At 37.2% G+C, this 17273-nt stretch overlaps 1 long non-coding RNA gene across 1 annotated transcript in view; it reads left to right on the top strand.

Moving 5' to 3' along the window:
* LOC132148850 (uncharacterized) overlaps positions 1–15981 on the top strand; it is a 299074-nt gene extending 283093 nt beyond the window's left edge. The window contains exon 2 of the long non-coding RNA XR_009434970.1: positions 15903–15981. This is a non-coding gene — a long non-coding RNA (uncharacterized LOC132148850). The remainder of the gene's footprint in view (positions 1–15902) is intronic.
* Positions 15982–17273: the final 1292 nt, after the last annotated feature.

Genomic DNA, 17273 nt, shown 5'->3' with positions numbered 1-17273 from the left:
ATGTAATTGAATTATAATAAATGCTGCCTTGGTGACTATAACAGACTTCTTTCAAAATCATAATAATAAACAAAAAGATCTTACCAACCCCAAACTTTTGAACAGCTATTTATGTTTCTTTTCAGTGAATAGATTAAATTAATAGAAAAAAGCTCACTTCTTAAATGAATATGGAGCTGATGTTATTTAGAACGTACTTTACTGATTATGTTATTTGTCATGTCACCCTCAACACTGAGTGATAAATTACTTTCTGGCTCCAGCTTTTAATCTGCATCAGTGTCTGCTTTGACCTTTATGAAGACATAAGAGAGCTGCTTCTTTCTTTGTGTGTTAAATATACCTCCTGTCCTCCGTTTGTTTCAGCGAGAGATTGAGACTGTTGTGCATTGGAACAAAGACTGATTTTTGGCAGAGTCTGATTGCTTAGTACGTCTGATTGTTTGGCCTGATTGCACTTCTAACCATTTACAATGAATGTCTCTGACCACTAGAGGTTTCTATTTATATTTAATATATACATAGGCTTGAAGCAGTGCAGGTACTGTATATGCTGTGTATTTTCCAAATTGGGAAGAATTTTAAGGTGTAAAAGAGAATATCTATATGTCTGCACTTATATTGAAAATACAAATCATCTTCTTTGATTACATGCTTTAGGATCCTTGTTTGATGGGCAGCCAGACTGTCGTCTATCAAGTCTGATTAACAGGACACTGGGGTGCTCAATCAAGCAGTTTGTGAGCAATCACAATCTCTTACCCTCTCTTTTTCCAGCAGGACAGTCTACTGACGGACTTTCACTCACAGTTCGGGCATCTCCACATTGCAATTCATATTACCATCTCTCCATCAACAATTAGTGCCGGTATTTCCAGTAAAAAAAAAAAAAAAAAAAATTTAGGAGCAGCACTGAAACTATTAGGATATAAAGCATTTTTTCAAGGGAAAGCCATTAATGTCAGCAAGATGATGTTTCAATCAGGATCAGAGCACCAGGTGCCTTCTGAGAAGTGTTTTTTTTTTTAAATAAAAATTATACTATATTTGCGTTTCCCCCTCTTCTAGCAGCTCAATATCTTCCCATGTCTAATTACAGTGACATTCTGATAAAACAGGCTCTGTGTCATATATATTTGATTGAGCTCCACCGAGCATGTCCAGCTAGTTGCCCCAGTGTGGTGGCTGTTCTCTGTCAGGGCTGGGTGGCAGAGCGTGTCAGGACTCATGCCTGGATCCTGGATCAGATGAGTGTGACCTTGCTGTGGGATTAGCCCATAGCGGCCAGCTTCAGTGACACTGAAACACTCTTATCCACCCATCTGCTTTGCTGAGCTGAGTAACTCATTAACCCTGTCTCACAAAGCACAATGAGTGTAATGTTTTATTTATTTAGAGCTTTATAATTGCTGTATTTATGATACGGCCTCATGATACGGTACAGTTTGAGACCACCAGTGAAAATGATGTTATTCTGTATTCCTTTTTGAAAAAAAAATTTCCTCATTGGGACCAAAAATGTGTCCCTACAATATACATACTGTATATATACACGCAACTCTATTGCAACTCATGTAACTCAGTGCCTGAAAGCTGTGCGAGTGTGGTTTGTACAGACAGGATATATAATAAAATTATGCAAATCTCTTTCTGTCTATGTCTAAATCTGGTAAGAAAAAAAAAAAAAAACACTTGTATATTATGTAGTATGTAATTTTGGTGACAATATAGTACAGGGACCAATTCTCATTTTTAACTAGTTGCTTATTAGCATGCCTATCATTAATTTTATGCCTATTTATTAGTACTCATAAAGCACAAATACTGTATGACCATATTCAACATACCTGATAACTAAACATAACAACTACCTTTCTTATTATTAATAGCAGGCAAAATAGTTTACTGAGGCAAAAGTCATAGTTATTGGTTTGTTAATAGCGAAAAATGGACCTTAAAATAAAGTGTGACCATAATTTTATGTTTGGTGTAACTAGTGTCGTTATTATGTTGTATGTAATTTCTGCACTATTGGCATTAAAATTAAAATGCCAATTTAATTTTCTAAACAGAGTTCCAAAACATTCAGCTGTTAGCTTGATAACTAAAGGTTAACTGAAAACACAAAGAGGTTTAGTTTGTTTACATCACACATATGTATAGATAGATGCCCTATGTGCTGCTATACATAAGCAATCCCCCGTACTGGAAAGGTCAAAGACAGTGACCGTGATTTTACCAAAGTACAACATGTTCCTGGAATAACATTCCAATTAACCAATCAGAATTCAAGTATAACTTTTCAAGAAATATCTGTTTTAGGCTTACGATCAGGATTAGGTGCTTCTACACCCTTGTTACTCAGCTATCATTTTCACACTGATTTTAGGAATAAATTACGGGTAAGGTTAGGTTTAGAGGTAGGGAATGGGTTTAGTCTATATTTCTGAACAGTAATGTTGATACAGGCTAAACAAAATATGTTGATTAAACTAACTATTACGTTCAATAGGGGTAAGATGCAATAAAAAGAATAGAGACGCTCATCAAGCCATCAGAAAATGAAACCAAAGAAAACACCATAAATTGAAGATTTAAATGTATTTAAGCGATGAGGAGAAACAATCACTAAGTGACACGGGGCTTTAGAGAGACCCAAGGCCCAAAACAACAACCAAAATCAATCAAGTAAATAAATTAATATAATTAACCTAACAAAATACATAGATAAAATAAAAATATGAAGAAACTTCCCTAACTACTCTCAACATGAACAGAGAACAAATTCAGATGAAAGGGCAGGTCTCTCATACACTGACCATGAATTAAATATAAAACAACAAGGATCTTTAGTCTGTCGGCTGACAGGGAGTCTAGAACAGTCCAAATGGCCCAAAGTCACATCTGGATAGTGAAAAATATGTTTTAAAAGGATCACCAGCTGAGTATGCAATAACTGCTGACAGGAGGCACCACAATTGTCAAATCAGCTGATCTAATAACTAAAAGACACACAAAGAGAATAGGGCAAATTACAAACAATTGCAAAATAAAACAAAACCACATAACATTATGCTACTGTAACACAATACAACCATACCTTTGTAGCTTCCATGAAATTAAATTTTTACTATAGTAAAAAAATTAAAAATAAAACTGGTTAAAACCTTTTTAAAGGTGTTCTTGTTATGTTACATGGATTTACTATTGTAATAACACTTAATTATGCATAATTACTTGTAAGTGACCCTAAACCAAACCCTAATTCTAACCCCTAACCATAAACAGTAGTAAATATATGTAGTTAATATTACTCAGTACTTAAATGTATAATTACACTGTAAAAAGGACACCTTAAAATAAAGTTTTGCCCAAAACTGTAATATTGTGTTAATAGATATTAAAAACACAAACGAAACACATTGTTACCTGTCAAGGTTTATCCAGTTTCTTTAGGAGTTGAAATACCTAGCATGCTCGCTTTTGGCCTGACAGTAGAAATGCAGCTTGTGTGAACATTGTGTTACTTATAGTTGAATTTGTGTTTTAAACTGGACTAGGAGAACGTATTTTAACATAAACATTCCCTAATTATTCATGAAAAACAAACCCTTTGCATATTAATAATGTTTGCAGTTACGTGTTGCCTCAGAAGTGATTATGATAAATGTAAATGTACTACATTGAGTACTACATTATCAATCCAGTGCAGCTACTCATGCAAAGTACCAATTTCCCTCCAGATAACCAAAGGGTTTGTCTTCAGATGTTCCCATTTTAATCAAATCCTTAAACATACTCATTTCCCATCTCACACAGAAAGATTTGTAACCAGTTTTCCTTTTTTTATTTTGCCTGCAGCAATAATGAAAAATATAGAGGCCACTGCTGTTTCCAAGAGCAGATACACTTGATCCAAAGGCAGCAACAACACCCATCCTGTCAGAGAACAACACTTTCTGGTCTCTTTCATCGACAGCCAGCTGGCTAATGGTAAGGTATGCTTGTATTAGCAGAATAGTACTCAAAGCGTTCCCTCTAACTGAGCATTGTGTGAGCGTGGTTCGGACGAGCTCCCAGCGGACCAGCGGTTTGATAGCTCCCATGAATCGTCAGGCTGCGGCTTCGGGCCTCATGGCTTTAAACTGCCTCTTCTTACAGAAATAATCTACCTCCCCTCTAGGGAGCCCCCTCAGCAGACACTGCTAAATTGTATGGGGCCATGTACAGCCTGCACTCTTTAAAAACGAGTTCCTGGAATATTTAAAAATATCTTTGTTTTAGATGTAGCACCTCTAACGTTTTCTCGGATGCTTGAATAAAGGAGGTTCCCGAGGCACTTTGCTGCTCTAAATAACATCTTAAAATATTTAAAGTCTTAATACATGTGATGATTACATTAGGGACATGTCGAGCGCGAGAAGCCTCCAACACGTTCGAGGTCGAAACCTTTTAATTCATCTTGCTGGGCATTTATGATGCCTGCTAGCTTTTGGCTGTCATGCATTTTGTCCCAGTAAATTGTCATGCCATTTAAGTCGTCTTTAATAATGCTTAATACCGCTTTTCTCGCTGAGCTGACGTGAAAGGCTGTCTTGTTGTGAGGTTGGTAGGTAGCTTAAGAGCAATTAAACTTGTCAGGGTGTTGTTTGAATACAGTTAGGCCTGAATGTCTGCAGTCTTGGGATGAATATGTCACAAGTTGAGCTGCTTTATGGAATCAATCAAAATAAAGCAAAGCCACCATATCGCATAGATACTGGGCTATGTATATTCTCTCAGCTTGATGCTAATATTCTCTCAGCTTGATGTTAATAGCAATATTAATATTAAGTTTTCTACTGCAGTCTTGTGCTATTTTTGTCCATTGGTGCCACTCCAGCTTATGTACACATTCTGAAGGTGGGAGTTTGTCATAAACTTCCTCACAATCAGTAAGATAATGTGTGGAGTATTGCATGCTTTTGACATTAAGATAAGAAAGAAACCAATGATGAAAATCACAGCTAATCAATATTGCTTGGATTTAATTACTGAGTAAGCTATGATTCATGCATCTCTACACAGTTGACAATGGATCGCTTTCCGCCAAATTTAAGTTTGGAATTCACTTGGAATTCTCAAGACGTTATACATTGTTTGTATGTAAATATGATGCTTAAATTAGAACATCATGGATTCCAGATGATGCACCCTTTTTTACACGCATTAGCAAAATGTGTTTACTCCTTGTGTCAATTCTCTCTGAAAACCTTAGTTTCAGGTTATGTCTTAATTGGTCTTGTCTTTTCATGGCTAACTCTTAACCACTGCTTTTGACATCATTGATGATCCATTTCTGCTGGGCATATGGGAAAAGTTTTGTAGTTGAATGCTTTCACGTTGTACTCATTTGGCAGGGAAATAGCTTGTGAAATCTGCTCATATTAATCATCAATATGATTTCACACATGGGGGGCCATGTTGGAGACGTCTGTGAAGACATTTGATTTATCTATAAAAGGAGAGTTCATGGATGCTATTTGTGTCTTATTGTGGAAAACTGTATGATGTACATTTTCATTTAGATTTAATAGTGGATTTATGAGGTGATATAATAAAGTATCAAAAAGCTCACAATCTTTAAACATACCTAATGTTACTGACATTTTGAAAATGAAAAGCCAGTTTTAATTCTCTCTTAGACTTGGTTTTCTCAGTAAAACTGAAATAAACCTGATCAAAGTTATGTGAAACATGCTATAGTTTTCCCTTACATTAATTTCACATGACAGTATCTCTAAGGTGCTATCTAATGTAGTAACACGTTTATAAAACTGCAAAAGTCCAGTTGACGTAATTTAATTTGAGTTGATTTAATGTTAATTTAGTGTGATTAATTTTTAATGAAATGCTCTAAAATGAATGCAATTAATGTGTGGTGATAAAAAAAAATGAATTAATCAAGCCTCTTGTAAGTAAATTCCATAAAGAAGAATTTTCTTACCATGTGAGCAATTTGTAATTTTGTGAGTCCAAAGTGCATATCACTCGGCAGGTAAAATATATATTTATTAATATTATAATAATTTTATATTAATATAAGTACAATAATAATAATAATAATAATAATAATAATAAGTTATGTTGTGTGTGTGTATATATATATATATACAGTATATTATTTTTATTAATTGAAATTTTATTTATAATTAAATTTTTCAATATTTTACTTTAATTTTAATTTTTTATTATTTAATATTAATTAGAATTTTTACAAATTCAAACTTTACTACTACTGCTATTAATACACTGTAAATAATAATAATAATAATAATATGTGACGAGTGGGGCGGAGCAAAGAGACGTGGGAACAGGAGCGAGGCTGGTGGAGTGATTGGGAATGAGCGACACCTGCTCGACCCACCGGTCTCGAGCCCCACGGAGGAGATGGAGGGATATAAAACCGGAGCGACGACAGTGACGGACGAGAGAGGACCAGGCCTGGATTTTAGTTTGTGTTTGCTTTTTATTTGTGCGCGTCAGTTGTCCATGAGGGGCTGCTGCGCTGTTTTGTCTTTATTTTGATTATTAAAATCTTATTTGATTGTCCGCCGGTTCCCGCCTCCTTCTCCCCTAAGATTATGAAGGTTTATTGCTACATAATAATAATAATAATCAGGGAAGATATACTGGTAATTTTCTGCTAGGACATTATCCAGTAATTTTACGGACATTTCCGTTAACCCTAAATTATAACGCGAAGAAGTTTAAAATTCAAAATACAGGTAAAACACCCGTAAAGAATAAACAACATGCTTTCATATTAGTACAGTTCATTGTGCCCTGTTTAAAAAAAAAAAAAAAAGATTTATATTCTGTTGAAATGCCACACATATCAATTCACATGATATTATTTGCATACAGTGATTTTTGATAACTGATAATGATAATTAAGGTACGGTTATGATTCACGGTGCAGAGAAATATACTTTGTGACTAGAGATAAAGGCATAACCTCAAAGCATTTGAAGAATTCTTCTTCATATGTTTCTTAGAGTAAAGAGAAAGCAGACCTGTCTTCTGCTTCACTGAAGGAGGCTTGAAAGAATTAACTTGTGTTTCCTCACCTCCACTCACTCTATACTGACTTACATATACCTCTAATGAAAATTCTTGAGATGGTTTCATTTTATTTCTGTTTGTGTGCACAGAAGCTTTAACAAGCCTCTTACTCACCCTTCCACAAACACTCTCTGTCTTTCAGTCCCTGGGGTTCTTTTCAAAGGCAGAGAGAGAGAAAGGGAGAGATAGAGAGAGGGGGGGGGGGATTGAAGATGTTGGAGCCTTCAATATTTGAGAACATTATGAATACTGTTTACATGAAAACATAAGGATAACACGATAATTTATTCATATGTAAACAGATTTAAGTGCTACAACAGCCACACAGCAGCAATAATATCAAAAGACTTTACTTTAGATACATCAGGCATGGTTGTATTCTAGTTTCAAGTTAAGGAACCAAACAGTGAATGCCTTCTTTAGCTATATAGAGTAGAAATGCCTATTTAATTCAAATACCGGATTTAATTTTGATTAAGCTTGTTTCAAGGTAACAGTAATTGGCAGATATGAAACAGAATGGATTCTCACTTGATCAAGCTCAGAGTTCTCTTTTCCTCTGTATTTAAATATGAACTCAAATTGAACTCTGTATTCAGTGCATTCATTACCACATGAACCACACTTTGAAAAACACATCATGAAAATCAGGTAAACTCCTATTTCTTCACAAGAGCATTCAATTGGATATATATTTAAAAAAATGCTTTTGAACAGTTATATGTGTTTATGCAACTATTGACTAACACTTTATTTTGATGGTCCCTGTCAGACTCTGTTCCATGTTTTGTGTGTTTTCCTGTTCCCATTGTGTTCTTTCCAGGTTTCCGTTTGCATTGATTTAATTCCAGGTGTTTCCTATGTTGTTTCATTGATCCCATGTGTGTCTAGTCTGTAATCCCATTTGTCTGTGTATATAAAGTGTTCCCTGTTTTGAGTTCGCTGTCGGCTGTTAAATGTCTTCAAAGTTCCTGTGTCTCCTTGCCCCTCAATCCCAGTGTAGCATGACAGAAGAGCCTAAAACAAAAATGGCGTCTTTTCTTCCCATTTTTTCCCCATTGTTTAAAGTGTTTTGGTTTCCCCACTCATTCTTACCCGCATCAAATGGAGGAATGAGCGAAATTCTTCGCCATGGCTCAGACTCAGACTCATGGCCCAACTCGATCGACTTCGCGAGGGCATTCTTGCCACTCACCAGCTCCCTCGAAGGGGAAACCCTTGTGATGATGTTCTGGATGAGCTGGAAGATAGCAATAATCTGGAGAGTCTCCGATCCTGATCCGGGACCCAAGTCAAACCTGTCGTCCACGGCTCTCCTAAGCCCACTGCCCATTAATGTGGCAAGCCGTAAGGATGTTAATGTGGCAAACCCAACGAACATTAATGCGGCAAGCCACAAAGTGAGTCCCAAAGCTCACTCCAGTGCCGCTCCTCGTAAGCGCCTTCCAGAGTGCCCTCAAGTACCTGCTCCTCCAGAGCTCACTCTGGTGTCGGCTTCAGCCCCAGAGCTCACCCATCAAGAAGAGGAAACTAGCGATGAGAAGGGTGTCGGCCCAGGCCCGAGAGTTCACTCCCAGTGTCAGCCCAGCCCCAGAGCATAGCCCAGGATGGGCTCCTGTTCCTGAGTTAAGCCCAGGATGTACTTCTGTTCCCGAGTTAAGTCCAGAATGGGCTCCTGTTTCTGAGTTAAGCCCACGGCTTAACGGAGGGGGGCATTATGTCATATTCTGTTCCATGTTTTGAGTGTGTTCCTGTCCCCATTGTGTTCTTTCCAGTTGTTCCCCATTTGCATTGATTTAATTCCAGGAGTTTCCTATGTTTTACTGATCCCAGGTGTGTCTAGTCTGTAATCCCATTTGTCTGTTTATTTAAAGTGTTCCCTGTTTTGAGTTCGCTGTCGGCTGTTAAATGTCTTCAAAGTTCCTGTGTTTACCCGTTGTGAATTAAACTCCATGTTTGAAGGAATCTGCAGCGTCTCCTTGCCCCTCGATCCCTGTGTAGCATGACAGTCCCTTTTGAACATTCTGTTGACAATAAATAATGTTGCACCTCCATGTCTACTAACTCACATTAGAGTATAAGAAGACTTTCTGCTTAATATCTGCTAACTATTTATTGTGGTGGTCTCCCAACAGACATTCTACTGACTATAAGTAATTTAGCAAGTACATGTCAACTTCTTCTAACACTAACTCTACTACTAATTCTCTAATGAGAGTTGGTAGACATGCAGGTGCAACGTTACTTATAGTCAATAGAATGTGTTAAAGGGAAATCAAAATAAAGTGAAACTAACTATTGTTTACAGGGTTTGGTTATAAACTGGATTTGACAAAGTTGAACAAGCATGTGCCTTAGGAACACCTACATTCCCAAAAGTTATTAATAATTCACTGTATTATATCTGCTTATGACTTTAAAGATATTCCATGTTTTATGAATTCCTCTGAAATTATGAGCTCTGAATTGGGCTGACAGTCCCTGCTGCCGGAAAAGACCTCGATTAGAGGAGAGAGGTCCATTAACAAGGTCATGTATGCAATGCGCCTGCTCTGTCACATTATTCTTCTGCCAAAGCACATTATTAATCAGTCTGCATGGTGCGTGATGCTATATCTCTGTGTTGTGGTTTCTCTTTACCCAAACGGCTTTCAGTTCTCTGATGCTGTTGAACTGCAGTAGCTGGAAATAGGTGAAATACAGATGGCTGTAAAATAACATAGCCTGTAAAAGAGAACAAAACAGGTGTTTAATATTGGTGTTGTAGTCAATAAACCCTCTTTAGATGGGGTGCCTTAAACTTTGCAGTTGTCATTAAAATCAGGGTGAATCTTTTTTTTTTTGTGTGTGTGGCAGGGCCAATGAAATTCTTCCTGCCTGCATGTGGTTGGTTAGTCCACTTGTTGAGTTTCCTCCTATCAGTGGGCTGTAGCAGCATATATAAATGGGCTGGCTATGGTGTTAACGAGTCCAGGTATGTTGTGTGATGTTAGCTGGGTTGTCTATGGTATAATGTAGCTAACATTAGCCTATTTTCAGAGTGGCGTATGAGTTTCCTGCAGCTGGCAGTTTGAGGTTGTTCCTCCTCTGTCAAAGTTTGGAGTGAGAAGTACGGCCAGTATGAATGTTTACACTTCAATATGGAAGTGCTTAGTTTCCGCTGGCACACGCTGTCCTCCCGATCGACTGGACGAGCCCTTAGTCTGCATGTATGAGTTTATCTGCCTGACTGGTTTGGTTCCCAGGAATTGTACCCTTAAGATGCATCAAGTACGGATGGGTGGCGTCTGCATGGCCGGCTAGCTTTCTTGCGGTTGGACTGCGTGGAACTACTGTCCGAAGGCGCTGTTGCTTTGCTGTTAACAATTGGACGGACATCGTTGTATTTTGTGTATTACGTGTGTGTGTGTGTGTGTGTTTGTGGTTTATATTTTTTTTTTCTTTTGTATTTTTTTGTATTTTGATTTCAAATCTGTAAGGTTTAAATTGAAAGTGTTAACACCTCTATTCCATTCGTTGTCTCTGTAAAGTGACAATTCTGAGTGCTTCTCAACTGTGACAATTCTGAGTGCGTTTCAACTGTGACAATTCTGAGTGCGTTTCAACTGTGACAATTCTCTGTGTAACTTCATTCTGTCGTTACAGGAGCTGAGTGCGCAAAGCAGGGGCGGATTGCTGGTGGTGGTCTTTCTCACGAGTGTGGTGTCATGAGTGGTGTGTGTACGTGTGTGTGTGTGTGCGCACAGGTGTACGGGCAAGGTGACTTTCCGTGGAGGCCTTATGTGCCCTTTATCCCCTGCCCTGCCTCGGCTCCTTGTTCGCTGACTTCTCAGGTCGCTCGGTGTGTGTCTTGTTGAATGGTGACATTGTTGTCTATGTGGTGTTGATTGTGTCTTGTGAATCTTATACAAAGTATTTATTTTGAATAAAATTTATATATATATTTGTATCCACGTCTCCTGCCACTTTACTGTGAACGAACCTGTGTTGTCTTAAAGCAGAAATTCCATTGTATTGTCCCTGGCAAGATTCCAGAGTGGCGTAGTCGCTAGTCGATTTCCTCCGATTCCCTCGCCCCGCTACATTTGTATTTTTATTGTTCTGGTGACATATATGATGCTTACTACAACCACATTTCTGCCCCAGAATTTGAATGTACCCTTTCTACATGCCTCACAAATGCATCATTGCCATGTGTCTATTCTAAGTGCAAATGCTGGAGGTCTAATGGCATGTGTTAATCGCTCTCAACAGGTTTCATGCTGTGCCACTTACTCAGCGGAACTATCATCTAAAAATGACAGAAAGGCCAGATTTAATCACGCTGCCATGCAAAGCCTTTGCAGAATGCATAAATCTGCTGATTGCCGAATGTCATGCTGCTGTTATCTCTATTACAGCATCTCTATTATGCTTTTTTTCCTTCATAAATTTCGCTGAACATCCAATGAGGAATGTTATTTTTTTTTAATGCAGCTGTCAAAAGTGAGTGTTGTCTTATACATGCTTATTGTGCAAACATCTGGTTGTGTAATGTGTTATCTTGCTGACATTACACTATCTAATCCACTGGTGCATTATTAATGCTACAGAATAATTATGAAATTAATTTAAGAATAGTCTGACAGAGCTGTTATCTAACAGTTATCTGTGGACTCGTTCAGTTGTGTGTTTATATAGATATGTATGTATGTGGACCTTACTAATAGGCTCCAAGGGACCATGAGGGGCACAGGTTAAAGGCACTTTGTCCTTCCCTACAGCCTCTCTAAAAATGTGCCCCATCATTTCAGAGTTACAGATTTAACAAGACAAGCTGGAGTGACTGTGACATCTCCATTGCCTGAAGAATATTTGTCATTGCCTGTAAGGGTCATCCATGTTTCTGTCACCCATGTTCATAAAGGGAGAATGGAAAGAGTCTAGAACATACCATTTATTCAAAGACTGACATCTATGATTTACATAATAATTGGATCATGTCACGTTGACTGCATATAATTCTGCATTACACTAGTACAGATTACTAGGCAAAAACTTGTACACTTTTAATGTTTTAAGTTTGCTAACTTAAACCATCGTGGCACTGTCATAAACACAGCCATGAATAAAGAATGGTACCAAAACACCCTCCAACAGCAACTTCTTCCAACAGTCCAACAACAGTTTGGTGAAGAACAATGCATTTTCCAGCACGATGGAGCACCGTGCCATAAGGCAAAAGTGATAACTAAGTGGCTCGGGGACCAGAATGTTGAAATTTTGGGTCCATGGCCTGGAAACTCCCCAGATCTTAATCCCATTGAGAACTTGTGGTCAATCCTCAAGAGGCGGGTGGACAAACAAAAACCCACTAATTCTGACAAACTCCAAGAAGTGATTATGAAAGAATGGGTTGCTATCAGTCAGGATTTGGCCCAGAAGTTGATTGAGAGCATGCCCAGTCGAATTGCAGAGGTCCTGAAAAAGAAGGGCCAACACTGCAAATACTGACTCTTTGCATAAATGTCATGTAATTGTCGATAAAAGCCTTTGAAACGTATGAAGTGCTTGTAATTATATTTCAGTACATCACAGAAACAACTGAAACAAAGATCTAAAAGCAGTTTAGCAGCAAACTTTTTGAAAACTAATATTTATGTAATTCTCAAAACTTTTGGCCACGACTGTACTTAGAAGCAGATCTTTTAGAAGTGGTGAACACCTCACTTCTCTCTGGGCCTTTCCAAGTTAAGCCCCCCCTGAAAAAGAGCAATCTTGATAACACCATTTTGAGCAATTTCAGACCAATATCTAATCTTCCTTTTATAGGCAAAATTATAGAAAAGATAGTTTTTATTCAGCTGAACAAATACTTAAACTCAAATGGATACCTGGACCATTTTCAATCTGGTTTTCGACCACATCACAGCACAGAGACAGCACTCATTAAGATAATAAATGATATTCGCTTAAATTGTGACTCTGGCAAAATATCGTTGCTGGTATTGCTAGATCTCAGTGCTGTGTTTGACACAGTCGATCATAACATACTACTAGAGAGACTGGAAAACTGGGTCGGGCTTTCTGGGATGGTACTCAAATGGTTCAGGTCATACTTAGAAGGGAGAGGCTATTATGTGAGTCTAGGAGAGCATAAGTCTAAGTGGACGTCCATGACATGCGGAGTCCCACAAGGGTCAATTCTCGCACCACTCTTGTTTAGCGTGTATATTCTCCCACTAAGTCAAATAATGAGAAAGAACCAAATTGCATATCACAGCTATGCTGATGATACCCAGATTTACCTAGCCTTATCTCCAAATGACTACAGCCCCATTGACTTCCTCTGCCAATGCATTGATGAAATTAATAGTTGGATGTGCCAGAACTTTCTTCAGTTAAATAAGGAAAAAACTGAAGTCATTGCATTTGGAAACAAAGATGAAGTTTTCAAGGTGAATGCATACCTTGACTCTAGGGGTCAAACAACTAAAAATCAAGTCAGGAATCTTGGTTTGATTCTGGGGACAGACAGTCACAGTTACAGTAGTCATGTCAAAGCAGTAACTAAATCAGCATACTATCATTTAAAAAAACATTGCAAGAATTAGATGTTTTGTTTCCAGCCAAGACTTGGAGAAACTTGTTCAAACCTTTATCAACAGCAGGGTGGACTATTGTAATGGGCTCCTCACTGGCCTTCCCAAAAAGACCATTAGACAGCTGCAACTCTAGAACCAGAAAATCTTAGCATATCACCCCAGTCCTCAGGTCCTTACACTGGCTTCCAGTTACATTTAGGATTGATTTTAAAGTACTTTTACTCGTATATAAGTCACTAAATGACCTAGGACCGAAATATATTGCAGATATGCTCACTGAATATAAACCTAACAGACCACTCAGATCATTAGAATCGAGTCAGTTAGAAATACCAAGGGTTCACACAAAACAAGGGGTTTTAGTTACTATGCCGCCCGCAGTTGGAATCAGCTTCCAGAAGAGATCAGATGTGCTAAAACACTACTCACATTTAAATCTAGACTTAAAACTCTGTTTAACTGTGCATTTGTTGAATGAGCACTGTGCAATGTCCGAACGGATTGCACTATATTTTCACAGGTTTTTTTTGTTAGTTTTTTTTATGTAAAATCATTTTCTAACTGTGTTAAATTCATTTTAAATAAGTAAATTTTTTAATAATTTAAAAGTTTTAAAATTGCTTGTTTTATTCTTGTTATTTTTCTTCATTATTATTTTACTTTCTTTTATGTAAAGCACTTTGAATTACCATTGTGTACGAAATGTGCTATATAAATAAACTTGCCTTGCCTTGCGTAATTATTAATTCGTATGACTAATTATTAATTTATAGAAGATTGATTGGTTGATTGATTGAGGAAAACCTAATCCAATACGGGACAGTTTGACCCTGCATTTTTTTAATTCATGCATTCTAGGGTAAAATATATATTTAATTACACTTTTGCAATGATGAAGCTGCAATTTTGTATATTTTAGTGCATAAATATATTCACTTTCATTGCAATATCTGATACAATTATTAAAAATATCACGTTTTTTAGTGTATTAGTCAACACTTCATAAGTTGTACTGTGCTTCTTAAAAGCACGGCAAAAGATTATTAAAACATCACAATACTTTAAAATAAGTCATTCAATTTTACATTACTCTGAAGTGCACTTAAAAGTGTACTTAAATGTGTTAAAAAAAAAACTTTTTTATTTTTATTTAAAAAATAAAATGTTTATTTACTAAATATTATATTACAGGTGCTGGTCATATAATTAGAATATCATCAAAAAGTTGATTTATTTCACTAATTCCATTCAAAAAGTGAAACTTGAATATTATATTCATTCGTTACACACAGACTGATATATTTCAAATGTTTATTTCTTAAAATTTTGATGATTATAACTGACAACTAAGGAAAATCCCAAATTCAGTATCTCAGAAAATCAGAATATTGTGTAAAGGTTCAATATTGAAGACACCTGGTGCCACACCTGGTCACACACCTCCCCTTTTTGGGCGATTTCTGTCAAACTGTCAATCGCCCAGAGTGCTCTCATAGACTTCCATTCAAAGATCTTTTTTTTCGAACTGCAGCCACTGCCATGCAATCTCAATGATTTCCGGGAGGGCTCGCCCTAACGTGCTTTCGTCATCGTGCGTAACCTTAACTTGTGCAACTACTGGTGGGAACAGTGACATCCAATATTATTTAAAAACTATTTTTAATTTTAACAACAAGGAACAAATTAAAAACTACTTTAATATCTTTATCAAATGTGAAAAAAAAAAAACAGAGAGATGGGGACAGCTATGCAAATTCAGTTGTCAGCTGAACTTGATAAACATCACGGCGAACGTTACCTCAGCGTAGATTAATCGTGTCACTGAAAGAAATACCATTCATTCGTTGTAGCAATAAGGATAAATTGGCAATTAAAGAATTAGGACAACCAAGACCAAATTTAAACATCAAACAAGTATCTACAAAGGGCGGAAAGTCGTATAAACAAGTATTTTCGAGGAAGTGGTATGAGCAGAGATAAAGGCTAATAGGCTGCGAAGTAGCTGACGCTTTATTCTTTATTAATTTTGTTACATCGAGAGCATGACGGACATTGCATGGACAACTACAGGTGTCACCGAAATGCATCATCTCTCGGAGAAGGTGAAAAAACATGAAAGAGCAAAGATGCATATTGATAGTAGAGAGCAGTGTAATATAAGTGAGTAATTTAAGTAAGCAGTGTAATGTAAGTGAGGAATGTGATATAAATGAGCAGTAATATAAGCGAGTTGTGTAAACAGTGATTTATGTGACTTCAATTATTTCTTATTAAACTGAAATCGAAGTAAAAAGTTTTTTTTGGAAAACCACGTCCTGGCGTCAGTCATCATTTGCTGCTGCTGTTAACATGCATATAAAAACATAAGGAGAAGAAGAGATTGATTCCTAATGTCAGTTTATTTTTAATTAATACTATAGTAGTTCAGTTCCCTTTACATCTTTAACTAGCTGTTAATTTATCAATTGAATGGGTGAACTATCCTCATTAATCGAGCAAACATGTGCCCCCCCTGAGAGAACTGGCAGGAGCCGCCACTGGTCCCAGAGTCTGGAGGAAGAGTGGAGAGGCACACAGTCCACGTTGCTTGAGGTCCAGTGTAAAGTTTACACAGTCATTGATGGTTTGGGGTGCCATGTCATCTGCTGGTGTTGGTCCACTGTGTTTTCTGAGGTCCAAGGTCAACACAGCCGTATGCCAGGAAGTTTTAGAGCACTTCATGCGTTCTGCTGCTGACCAACTTTATGGAGATGCAGATTTCATTTTCCAACAGGACTTGGCACCTGCACACAGTGCCAAAGCTACCAGTACCTGGTTTAAGGACCATGGTATCCCTGTTCTTAATTGGCCAGCAAACTCGCCTGATCTTAACCCCATAGAAAATCTATGGGGTATTGTGAAGAGGAAGATGCGATATGCCAGACCCAAGAATGCAGAAGAGCTGAAGGCCACTATCAGAGCAACCTGGGCTCTCATAACACCTGAGCAGTGCCACAGACTGATCGACTCCATGCCACGCCGCATTGCTGCAGTAATTCAGGCAAAAGGAGCCCCAACTAAGCATTGAGTGCTGTACATGCTCATACTTTTCATGTTCATACTTTTCAGTTGGCCAAGATTTCTAAAAATCCTTTCTATGTATTGGTCTTAAGTTATATTCTAATTCTCAGAGATACTAAATTTGGGATTTTCCTTAGTTGTCAGTTAAAATCATCAAAATTAAAAGAAATAAACATTTGAAATATATTAGTCTGTGTGTGATGAATGAATATAATATACAAGTTTCACTATTTGAATGGATTTGAATAAATAAACTTTTTGATGATATTCTAATCATATGACAAGCAACTATATTTACAAGTGCAGTTAAAAAAAAAGTTTGTGTATATATATATATATATATATATAAACACAAGCAATGTTCAGTGCTGATTGTTGACATGCTGTCAAGAATATAGAACTTTTGCACTGATGCTGATTTTGAGATTGTGTGCTGAAAAAAACTTTGGGTTTGTAGCTTCAGTCGGAGTAGAGGAAGATCACAAAAGAAAACCAGAAGCTGAATAGTATGGGAAGAATGATTTT

Source organism: Carassius carassius, chromosome 9, assembly GCF_963082965.1.
Source record: "Carassius carassius chromosome 9, fCarCar2.1, whole genome shotgun sequence".
Taxonomy (NCBI): Eukaryota; Metazoa; Chordata; class Actinopteri; order Cypriniformes; family Cyprinidae; genus Carassius; species Carassius carassius.
The sequence above is the reverse complement of the archived record's forward strand: the minus strand, read 5'-3'. Positions and strand labels throughout refer to the sequence as shown.